The sequence below is a fragment of the Capra hircus genome, chromosome 5, assembly GCF_001704415.2.
Source record: "Capra hircus breed San Clemente chromosome 5, ASM170441v1, whole genome shotgun sequence".
Taxonomy (NCBI): domain Eukaryota; kingdom Metazoa; phylum Chordata; class Mammalia; order Artiodactyla; family Bovidae; genus Capra; species Capra hircus.
The window spans coordinates 101,589,132-101,600,240 of record NC_030812.1 but is presented as its reverse complement, the minus strand read 5'-3'; the positions used below and the strand labels follow the sequence as shown (position 1 = coordinate 101,600,240).

Sequence of the window (11,109 nt, the reverse complement as noted above, 5' to 3'; positions counted from 1 at the left end):
CTTTCACTGCTGTGCCTGGATTCAATCCTGGTCAGAGAACTGAGATCTGAGCTGTGAAGCAATGAGGCAGAAAAAGAGAAGGAATCAAAAGAAATTATTTTAAGATTACAATGAATGAAATGCAACAAAATGGAAAAATGCTACAGAAAGCATCAGCAATAGCAGAAGAATCTTTGAGGCAGAAGACAAGATAATTGAAATTACCCAGCCAGAGGACAAAGAAGAAAAAAGAACGAAAAAAGTGTGAAAGAACCTGTGTGAACTATGGGAAAACATTCACAGTAACAACCTGCACATTATTGGTGTCCCAGAAGGAAAAGAGAGGGAGAAAGGGACAGAGATTGTACTTGAAGAAATAATACCAGAAAAGTTCCACATCTGATAAGATTTAGACATTCAAGTTCATGTAGCTAATAGGTCACTCCTCAGAGTTCATTCAAAATGATTGTCTCCAAGACACATTGTAATCAACACAAAGAGAGAATTTTAGAAGCATCAAGATAAAAGCAAATGCTCGCAAAAAAGAAATTCTCTGAAGATCCTTAAGAATATCAGAAGACTTCTCACAAGAAAGCTGACAAGCCAAGAGAGAAAGGGATGATATATTCAAACTGATGAAAGAAAAAACCTGCAAACCAAGAATACTTTTCTCAGGAAGATTGTCTTTCAGAAATGAAGATGAGTGAAAAACTTTCCCCAAAAAACGACAGTTGAGGGAGTTCACCAACAGAGTTTTGTCTTACAAGATTGCTGAGGGGAGTTCTGAGGTCTCCCGCATTGCAGGCAGATGCTTTAACCTCTGAGCCACCAGGGAAGCCCAAATGAAGGATACTAATTATTATATTAAAGAAGTGAAACTGTACAACAGACTTGTAAGCTTAAATATGTAATGCAATTCCGAATATTCCAGCACTGAATATGGTAGTGTGCTAACCAGTTAGCTCTAGTTTAAGGTGAGCATTAAAATAACCATAGAGAAAAAATATTTTGTTAGTGATATACAATATAAAGAGAGATAAATTCTGATATCAAAAGGAGAAAGTATAGGAGAGGATCAAAATGTAGAGCTTTTGTATGTGATTGAAATTAATTTGTTATCAGTGTAATGTAGACTGTTGTGTCTTTAAGACGTTTTATGTGAGCCATGTGGTGACAAAAACCTACAGTAGATTCACAAAAAGTAGAGAGAGAAAAATTAAAGCGCATTATTATCCAAAACGATCAATTCACAGTTCTAACTGTTGTACAGAAAAGTCGAGTTATCCTGGTCTCTACAGCATCCTTCAGTATCAGCCCCAGAGAGACCTTCCCTTCACAAAGTGAAAGACTAATTAGTCTGTTTGTTATTTTAAGCCAAAGAACTCTTTCTGCACCTCATCTCCTTCCGTATGTCATATAGACGGTGTGGCTGTACTTTTTTAATTGCAGATTTTCTTCTTGTGATGTTCCTGTGTGGTTTTAATTGAAAAACTGCCAAGTGATAAACCATCCCAATACCCGGTCTCCTCTGTTGGGTCTGATTAAGACTTAATAAGAAGCCACATGTGAGTGTGTTGTGGTTTGTCTTGTGTATCCTTAGAGATGGAGATTTGCAGTGTTTGTTGTGATGTATCTGGTGGTGATATGCACCTTCTGTTTGAAAATCAAGTTTTGGTCTGTCAATTGCTGAAAACACTTACCTTTAAAACAAAAAGGTCAGTTAGCTAAATGATGTCCTCAAAAATAGGTCTTCATAGTTAAGATAATTTCTCTTGAATATCTAGCATAGTGCCATTCAATCATTCAATAAACCTTAGATGAGCATCTATTAACTTATAGAGAGTAGAAATACAGAGCTTATACTCAGGTCCAGACCTCACTCCAATCCTGGACCCTGGCAGGGCCTCAGCAGATACCTGTAGCCTGTAGGAGCCTCGGATAGCATGCCCAGATGGGGAAGGATTCGATGATAAGGAAGAGAGAATCTGTTCACAGACTTTCAGATGTTAAAGGAGGAACACATTTTGCTGTATTTCCAGTGTTCTTAGGCTGGTCCTCAGACTGGACTCAGCTGCACCAAAGCTCCATGTGCAGTAAAGCATCAGGTCACAGAGTTCAAGTCTGACCAACCACTCAGCCTTTGAACTCTGAGTGTCATCCCAGTGGCACTAATCTTGGGTTTAAGTGGCTTAAGAATGACCGCCCACAAGAACTCAATAGCTCTGGAGTTGGCAATTACATCAACTCTGAACAGAGGTGGATTAATCGTGAAGCTAGCAAAGCTTCACCTTCACCTTCTAAGTCCTGGGAGGGGAGCCCTAGGACTGTGCTCATAAGAATATAGGTTTTGAATGTGGCATTTTCTTGAGTTCAGGGGAAAAGATTCAGCAAAATTATTTCTTAACAAAAGGTGAAGTAGTTAATTATCTGCCTGGAGCACTAAATCCAGGAATCAGATTTGTTCAGGAAATCAAGAAAAAACTTAGGGGGCTTAGAAATACATGCTGCCTGTACAGGATTGGTGGAAGGTAAAAACAGGATCAAAGATGATGGATTGGCTAACTCAGAGGAAAGAAGAGCTGTTTAAGGATGAAGGTCAAGATGCTAAGAGAGAAATCTGGGAAACTGAGCCTGACTGTCACCGGAGTGATGTAAAGGGAACAGGAGATGCAGCAGGGGCGGGTGCTCTTAAACAGGACTTAGATCTAGTTGTTGGTCAATCAGAAATGGTGACTGAGAAACAACCAAGCCCAACAGAGGAAGCAAGGTGGGATCAGAGGGAGCAGCTTGGGATGAAGACAAAGAAGGAAGAGGAGATCCCGGAAAGGACCTGCTTCACGTGACAGATTCTGTCTTCAAGTCTTCTTTCTCCCTTGTATCCATCAGAAGAGACTCTGCTCTGCTGCTGGAAAAAGTGACCCGCAAATCTCAGTGGCAACACACACACACACATACACATACATATACACACACATACACAAATGAACACGCACTTACATACTCATATACAGACACACACATACACACACACTCATCACAACCTACGGACGTCTGTGGTCTGGGAGGCTCTTGCACATGCACCATCTGGAACACGCAGCCTCTGGGGCAGGAGAAAGAGAGAGACTGGAGAGTGACACTTGGGCTTTTCCGGCCTCCACTCAGAGGTGCCACAGGCGACACCGCCCACGCTTCCCTGGCCACAGTGCGTCACCGGGGGGTGGAAATGCAGCTGTTTGACGAGCATCACTGTCTATCCAGGTCCTTCAGTAGAGCTCCTGAGAGCAGTGCTGTCAGCTTTTTCTCACCTTGGAGAAGCTTCTTAGGCACAGCTTTGTGCAGAGATTGGACGTGCTCTGACCCTCCGGAGTGGGGTTTGAAGGCATTCTCTATCTGGCTCCTTGGTCTGCTGTGTCTCTGACCCCCTCCTCCACTTCAGCTTGTTCCAGTGGGATGAATCAGAGTTGTGTCTCCCCCGCCCCCGCCTCCCTTCCCCCCTCAGTGGCGCTCACTGCAGGGCGAGTGTCAGCGTTTGCTCCCGCGTTCATTGCTTATCTGGTGTTTGTTAAGCTCTTTCTACGTGTCCTTACTTGACCTTATGGAGGCACTGAAGAACAGACACAATACTTGCTGCTCAAAAAACACCACTTTAGAGACAAAAAGAAAGTTTTTACAGATTAAATAGAGACAGCAGTAATTCTAAACTAGAAGAATTAGAAAGCGTTCACAGAGATGACAACTCTGAGCATTTAAAAACAAAGGAGGTTATACATATTTTCTTTCGTAGTGGGCTTGAAAATGTGTCCTCTAGATTCAAATATACATAAATGTGATATTCGCTATTTTTATAACTGATTTCATCTTGTGCAGTAGCAAGGGGTGTTTACATGGACTGAAATTTCCATGAAGTTAACACAGACTCTCCCATTTAAAATTTGTCCCCCAAGTTAGCTCGGATTTATGTTAATAATTATCTTGTCAACTCCAGTTCAAGCTCCCTGCTGAGACTTGTTTTCCTCTATTTCAGGAGGCATCTTCTCGTCTCTCCTCTCACAGATGGTGTCTGGGATGAGGGGGCTTCTTCCTTTCCAACAGCAGCAAGGAAAGGCCCTTTGTCTGCGTGCTCTCCACTTAGAATCTGCCTGTCTTTGATTTAGTAGCATTGATCTGCTCTGGTCTCTGGGTATCTGATGTTGCACTATGGAGGAATGAAGGAGGCCAACTCAGTGCCACACTCTTTGTTTTGATGTTGCCAGTAATACACTGTAAAGGGTTGAAGAGAGATGATGGGTTGGATCTCAGTCAACTCATGACCAGCTCATGACCAAGCTCATTCTATGCCCTTGTGATGAAGTGGTCTTTAGTACAGAAGCCTTTACAAATCTTGGTCCCAGCCATGCAAGGAACACAGATGGTGAGGTGGGTCTCCAGTACTTTGGTGTAACAACTCAATTAATTGGTTCCTTTTGAAGTCATATAGTTCTTTTTAAATTCAAGAATATTTTGTATATTAGTCACTCTGATTGGTCCCGAAAATGTCCCTCTACCAAGGATATTTAATTATTAACTTTCCTAGCAAAGAGATTACTGAACCTCTGAAACCTCCATATTTTCATGGTGATTTGGGAATAATAATGCTACATATTGTATAGCTTTACAATCCATAAGACTGAATAAACAGTCTAAGTTAAAGAACAGGATTCTTCCTGCTTTTTACTTCTGCACTTCTAATTCAATACAGAACTTGTTACACTAAAATTTTTTATAAAAAAATTTCTTCCTGTTACAGTTATATGTGGTTTAAACTGAAAATATGCCAAATGATACATATATAAACATCCAGACCACATGGCCCTATCTGATTAAGACCAGAACAGGAGGCTTCATGGTGTTCACCTGTCAGTGTGCTGAGGTTTGTCTTCTTTATCTTCAGATATTCAAAGATGCAGTGTTTATACGTATTTAGAACTGGCTCTCTCAGCACCGCTCTTGGAATGGGGCTAGCCTTGTTTCTGGTATTGCAATTGACTGCATTCATTGCAGAAAAGTATAGAAGTGAACCATACCTAGCTTATGCCATTTAATCATATTGAAATAGCATTACAACAAGTGACACAACTTGCATTGTGCTGTTAAGTCCTCACACCAAGTTAGATTATAACTCAAAAGATTTCTTTTGTTTGAAATGATTTGTGTAGAATACCTGGCTGACATTCATTCATTCAGGTATACAATAGACATCATTTAGGATTTTTAATTAACAGGCATTGGAGATAAGGAGGTGAATTAGACACAGAACCTTTACCAAGTCCATTTATAAAGTAAACTTAGCAAGTAAACAACTTAATTCATGAGGTTCACAGTTGGTAAGTTTGAGGTTCATGAGCAGTAGAACCTGTCTCTGGGGCACAGAGAAAAGGGGAGATGTGTGGAAGACTCACAACTCTGGCCCCAATCACCGTCACAGCGTGTGGTTCCTGGGAGAGTTCTGACAGCTCCAGTCAAGGCTCCAGGTAACAGAATTGAATTCCTGTTCTAGAGTCCTGGGATTCCTGGGATGGGATGGAGAGAAGGGCCCTAATATTACTTCTCTGCCAAGATGAGGTACTACTGTTGACTGGTGGTTATATCTCTTACTAATGCCAACTCATTTAATTCTAACCAAAACTCTGTCATCTATACACAAGTATAACTCTCCTTTTACAGACAAAGCCACTATACAGAGAGTGTAAGGACCCTGTTCAAGGTCACACACATGGTATGTGGCTGAGCTCTGAGTCAGGCCGGGGCAAACTGGTTCCTGAGCCTATTCTCCTGACCCCTGAAGTTCACATAGACACAGCTGGGTTAGTGTCCTCCCTAAAGCTTTCCTCCTTCAAATCTTGGATGAGGTTAGACACTGAGATTTTCTTATGTGTCAGAGAAGACGAAACTTCATCAGAGGGTGAGTTGGTCCATGCTGACCCTGCATCCCCAGCACTGGGGTAGAGGGTGCTGCCTGGGCACAGCCTGCCAGCGCTGGCTTAACCACTCCTTCCAGCCCACTTCATCCTTATAACAGGGTATGAAGTCCATAACAGTATTTCACTTGTAAGATCTCAATCCCGAGGTGAGACCATGTGTACCTGGTTCACTAAACACATCCCTGTGTCATCCTGTGGGAGGAATGACTGGACTCCAGGAAGCACGTCCTATGTTCTAGGTGTTTGTCTGGTGGTTTCTGGTGATGCTGCAGAGTCCGTAACTGGGTAAGAAATGATGACTCTGGGCCCCAGGGGGAGTACAGCATCGACTCTAGTGACTGAGCAGATCCTGTTCCTACTCCAGTCCCTGAGTTCTGGTTTTGATATTTATAATCAGTTATTATCACTACTGTTTTAAGCATCCAGAGGAGATGGGGTTCATGTACAGATGGAGGCTTGGAAGTCAGAGGAACACAGGGCAAATAAGTGACAGTTGCAAAATAATGGGTTAATATTAGCATATTTAGAGGGAGAAGAGCGTATGTTCAGTTGACTTTTCTCCCTTTTTATTTACCTGAGTCTCAAGGACAGAGAAGCTATGTCTGCTGACCAGGATGAGGTGTTTCTTCAGTGGGGATGTGACAGGGCTGTGGACTGGTCTGCAGCTGCCCTCAGTGTTGGCCTCACTGGGACCTTCAGCTGTGGGAGGGGAAGGATCTGAAGCCATCTCTGAGCTCTGTTAGGGACTCTGGGGCTTGTGTGTCACAGGTGGGTCCTCCCCACATTTGTGCTGAAATGATGAGAGTCAGGGTGAAGGGGCCTCAGGGTGGGTTTGTGTGGACCACAGAGGGGCATCTTGAGCCTGAGGGATTATGAGGAATGAGGGCAGCATGTTAGTGACCTTGGATTTCGATGGGGGAGCTCTGTCTTGCATCACTTATGGCCCTACTCAGTCTCTATACTCATCCCTGGGCTACTTTCTGGAGAGCATCTGGGAGCTTCTCTGATCAGCGGAAACAGAACAAGGCAGCGGTGGCCACACTGGACATCGGCCCCTTCTGCTTGGCTCTGTGCCCTCAACCCACCTGGGCTTCCATTCTTGCTGCCGCCTTTCCTCTTAGGCTAGAATGAATGAACCCTCTTCTGTTTTCTGCTTCACTTGACTCTTCTTTGCCCCTTGCCTGCAGCCACTGTGCAGCAGAATACTTTCTATTTATCCTTCTGTCTGGGGGCAGTTGCTTTAAATTATATTTTACATCTTCTTTAGTTATGGCTTATAATACAAGGGTGTTCTGAATCCTATGAAACCAAACTCTCAATATGCAAAGAGGGACAATGTGAAGTTTAGAAAATCCAAATCTTTCTAAGTTATAGGTTTTCTTCTCTTAGATCCCCAAATCCTATTTTGGCAGACTAGAGTTGAATGATAACTCCTACTTTCTCTTTGTCTCCTGTAACAGCAATCTCTTTCTTGAAGCATCATTTGTTGACTAGCTGAGAGGGATATTTCACATAAAATTAATGCAATAAAGGGAAAGGGACTTAGCATGTCTGCAAATCCCTTATAGGGCTTCCCAGGTGGCTCAGCAATAAAGAACCTGCCTGCCAATGAAGGGGATGCAGGAGACGTGGGTTCAATGCCTGGGTCGAGAAGATTCCCTCAAGAAGGAAATGGCAACCCACTCCAGTACTCTTGCCTAGGAAATCCTGTGGTCAGAGGAGCCTGGTGGGTTATAGTCCAGGGGTCACAATAAGTAGGACACAACTGAGCGTACAGGCACCTTCTCCGGGACCCAGTCTCCAGGTCATTCTGAGAGGAGACCTGCAAACTCAGCTTAACGGTTCCCTCCCCACCCTCTCCACGGTCACCTGTGAATTCCTGAAATCCTTGTCCTCATTTTCTGCTGGCCCAAGAAATGTTCTCGTATTTGAAGCCTTCTTGTAGTACTCTTCTTGACCCTGAGCTCAGTGCTGGGGAAGATCAATGCTGGATATCACTGAAGTTATTCTCCATGGTCCAGTGAATTCCACAACCTGACCCTGCCAGATCTTACAGTCCTTGGGGACTGGCCAAGGTAATCAGAGGAAAGAATGGTACTCATAGTTTTTGATGAGACTTTTCTACTCCAGCCCTGGTCAGGGGGCCCGGCTCTCAGGACCACGGAAGCAGGAGGTCAAAGGACCATGTTGCTCATATAAGGAGATGTTGAAGATTCAGAAGCTCATTGGTGTTTGAGCTTCAGAAAGCGGCAGATGCAGCCTCCGATAGTGCCTGAAATGGTGAGAGGTGTCGCTATTGGCTCTCAGGAGGGAGGGTGTAAGGGGTGGTCTATATAGACCCTGGTCGGCACCCTGACACCTCCTCACAGGCTGATCCTGCAGCTGGGACTGTGACCTTGAGGACGTAGGGTCAGGATGGCTCTGGGCAGACATCTCTTCCTGCGGGGACTCTGTGTCCTCCTCCTCAGTACCATGGTGGGTGGTCAGGGTAAGAGCTGGCCCTCTGTCCTGGGTCCACGGCAGGGGAGTGGACCGCTTGGTGAAAGGAAAGGTGTCTGGAGTTCTGGAGCCGAGCCTCAGTGTTTTTGACCAAAAAAGAGCCACGCTGACTGTGAACGCTGGTTCCTCTACTGTGCTGGCTATACTGGTCATAGCGGCAGATTTTACAGAGCAGTGAGGTTTGGTCTGGACCGAGCTGGGTCAGCCTGAGTCCTCTCCGCTGTCTCCCTTCTTCTCAGGGAGCTTCTAGGAGTCCCAGTGGCTCCCAGTGTGTGGAAGGTCCAGCGACTGACCCCAGCTGGGACTCTGGGCTGTTCCCACACCCTCCATGTGCCTGGTGTGTGAGCACTGTCCCTGGGTCCCAATGTTTCTTGTGTCTGTGCTCCTGTAGGCTCTGTGCTTGTGTGTGTGTGTGTGTGTGTGTCTGTGTCTGTGTGTGAGGAGTTTGTGTTTGTGTGCAAGGATATGTGTGTTTGCAGGGGTTTGTGATGAGTGTGTGTGTGTGTGTGTGTGTGAGAGAGATAGGGTGTGTGTGAGAGAGAGTGTGTGTGTGTGTGTGAGGGTGTGTGTGTGGAGTGTGTGAGGAGTTTGTGTTTGTGTGCAATGGTATGTGTGTTTGCAAGGGTGTGTGAGGAGTGTGTGAGGGGTATGTGGAGTGTGTGAGGACCTTGTGTGTGTCTGTGTGTGGTGTGAGGATGTGTGAGGAGTTAGTGTGTGAGGAGTGCGTGAGAGTGTGTGTGTGAGGGTGAGGAGTGTGTGTGTGTGTGTGTGTGTGAGCGGGTGAGTGAGGAGTGTGTTTGGGTGTGAGGAGTGTGTGAGGTTGTGTGTGGAGTGTGTTTGGGTGTGAGGATTGTGTGAGGTTGTGTGTGGAGTGTGTGTGTGTGATTGTGAGGCATGTGTGAGGAGTTTGTGTGTGTGTGAGGGTGTGTGAGGTGTGTGAGGGTGTGTGTGTGTGGAGTGTGTGTGAGAGGGTGTGTGTGTGAGGAGTGAGTGAGGAGTTTGTGTGTGTGTGTGTGGAGTGGGAGTGTATGAGGAGTTTGTGTGTATGTGCGTGTGAGTGCGTGTGAGTGTGTGTGGATCCTGTCTGTGTGAGAGGAACGGGGCTGCTGAGCAGGGACTGAGTCCGCGGGTCTGTGAAGCACACAGGGTCCCACAGGGCTGGGTGTCATGGCCGCTGCATGTGACCAGATCAGAGATGATGGCGCACCTGCCTGCCTCTCTCTGGCTCCTCTCTCCCATCCCCCAGGCTCCCCTCTGCATGTTGCTGCGTCTGCCCAGCACTGGGCTCTGTGAGAGGCTCTGCCTGCTTATCTCACCTGTCCCCACCAGGTGTCCGTTACGGAGCAGAAGCCCACAGCCAGGAGCGGGGACCTCTTGTCTGTAGAGATCAGTTGTTGTGCAGCCCAGGTGTCTCTGCCCCATTCCCTGTGACATTTCCTGATTTGCTGGGGGCCTGGGATGGTCCTTTCCCCTCCCAGGATCTGCTGTGACTCTAGAGAGCACTTTCTGCCTCGTGCCCTCTCCTGTCCCTCCCTGGAGCTGGTTTCCCCTGAGTGAGAGGACGGCAGGCGTCAGGGCTGCGGCTGTGGAGAATCTGGTCTCCAGTCTGGTGGAGGCGGCCCTCTCAGATGTGGGTACTGGTCTGGCTGAGACTCACTGCAGCCCCATCTCATCTCAGAGCTCCCTGCCATCCCTTAGACCTCAGCCTCCAGTCCACAGCTCTCCTTGGGAAGCCCTTCCCTCCTCGTCGCTGCTCCTTGAGTGCTGAGCAGATGCCGGTGAAGCGTCTCCTCCTGAGGGCTCTGGAGGTCAGAGGTGGGTTTTGGTCTCACAAGGGGGAGATGACAGATGTTTTGATGCATGGCCCCTTCCTGTTACAAGGAAAATTGTAGGAAGTAGCATCAGCTGTTTTTAAGAAGCAAGAATATTTCACCAAAGCAAGCACTATTTTCATTTTCTTTGAGACAACACCATTCAGAGTTATCCTATAACATCTTATTCTTCTACTTCAGGCTGCAGTAGACTTGCTCCTTGTAAATAACAGTCTTGGCTTTTCTGAGCACCTGATGATTTCTCACACGTTACAGGAATCTCCACCTTGAAATTCATGATGGGCATTGGCATAAAACTATCTCTCAAATGCAGTTGATACCATTAGACAAAAATGTAGATCCTCAGGATTAGATAATTTGGCATATGTTGTTTTTTATCCCGTTTTTACAATCCAGAATATATTTTGGACATTTTTCTATATCATTAACTATTCTTTTACACACTAAAGCATTCTATTGTAGAATTTAAAAATACAGGCTATCACAGGGATAGAACTGAATTTTTTAACTGCCTCCAGTTATTTCACTATATGCAGAAGTGCAATATGCTCACCTGACTGTCTGTATTGAGCATTTAGTTGTTTTCAACAATTTTTTGCTATTATGAAAAATGTTACTCTGAACTTCCCTGTGTTTAAATGTAGGACCATCCATGATTGCTTCTCTTAATCCTATTCTAAAGGTGAGGTTTCCGGGAATTCCCTGATGGTCCAGTAACTAAGACTCCATGCTGCCAGTGCAGGATCCCAGATTCAATCCCTGGTCTGGGAACTAGATTCCACATGTGGCAACTGAGAGTTTGCATCCTGCAGCTAAAGATCCTGCATATGGCAACTAAG

At 45.5% G+C, this 11,109-nt stretch overlaps 2 pseudogenes; one reads left to right on the top strand and one right to left on the bottom strand.

The window, feature by feature from the left end:
- The window catches only part of LOC102185816, a 298,507-nt pseudogene that overhangs the window by 19,739 nt on the left and 267,659 nt on the right, over window positions 1-11,109 (bottom strand).
- LOC108633339 overlaps window positions 8,355-11,109 on the top strand; it is a 56,940-nt pseudogene continuing 54,185 nt past the window's right edge.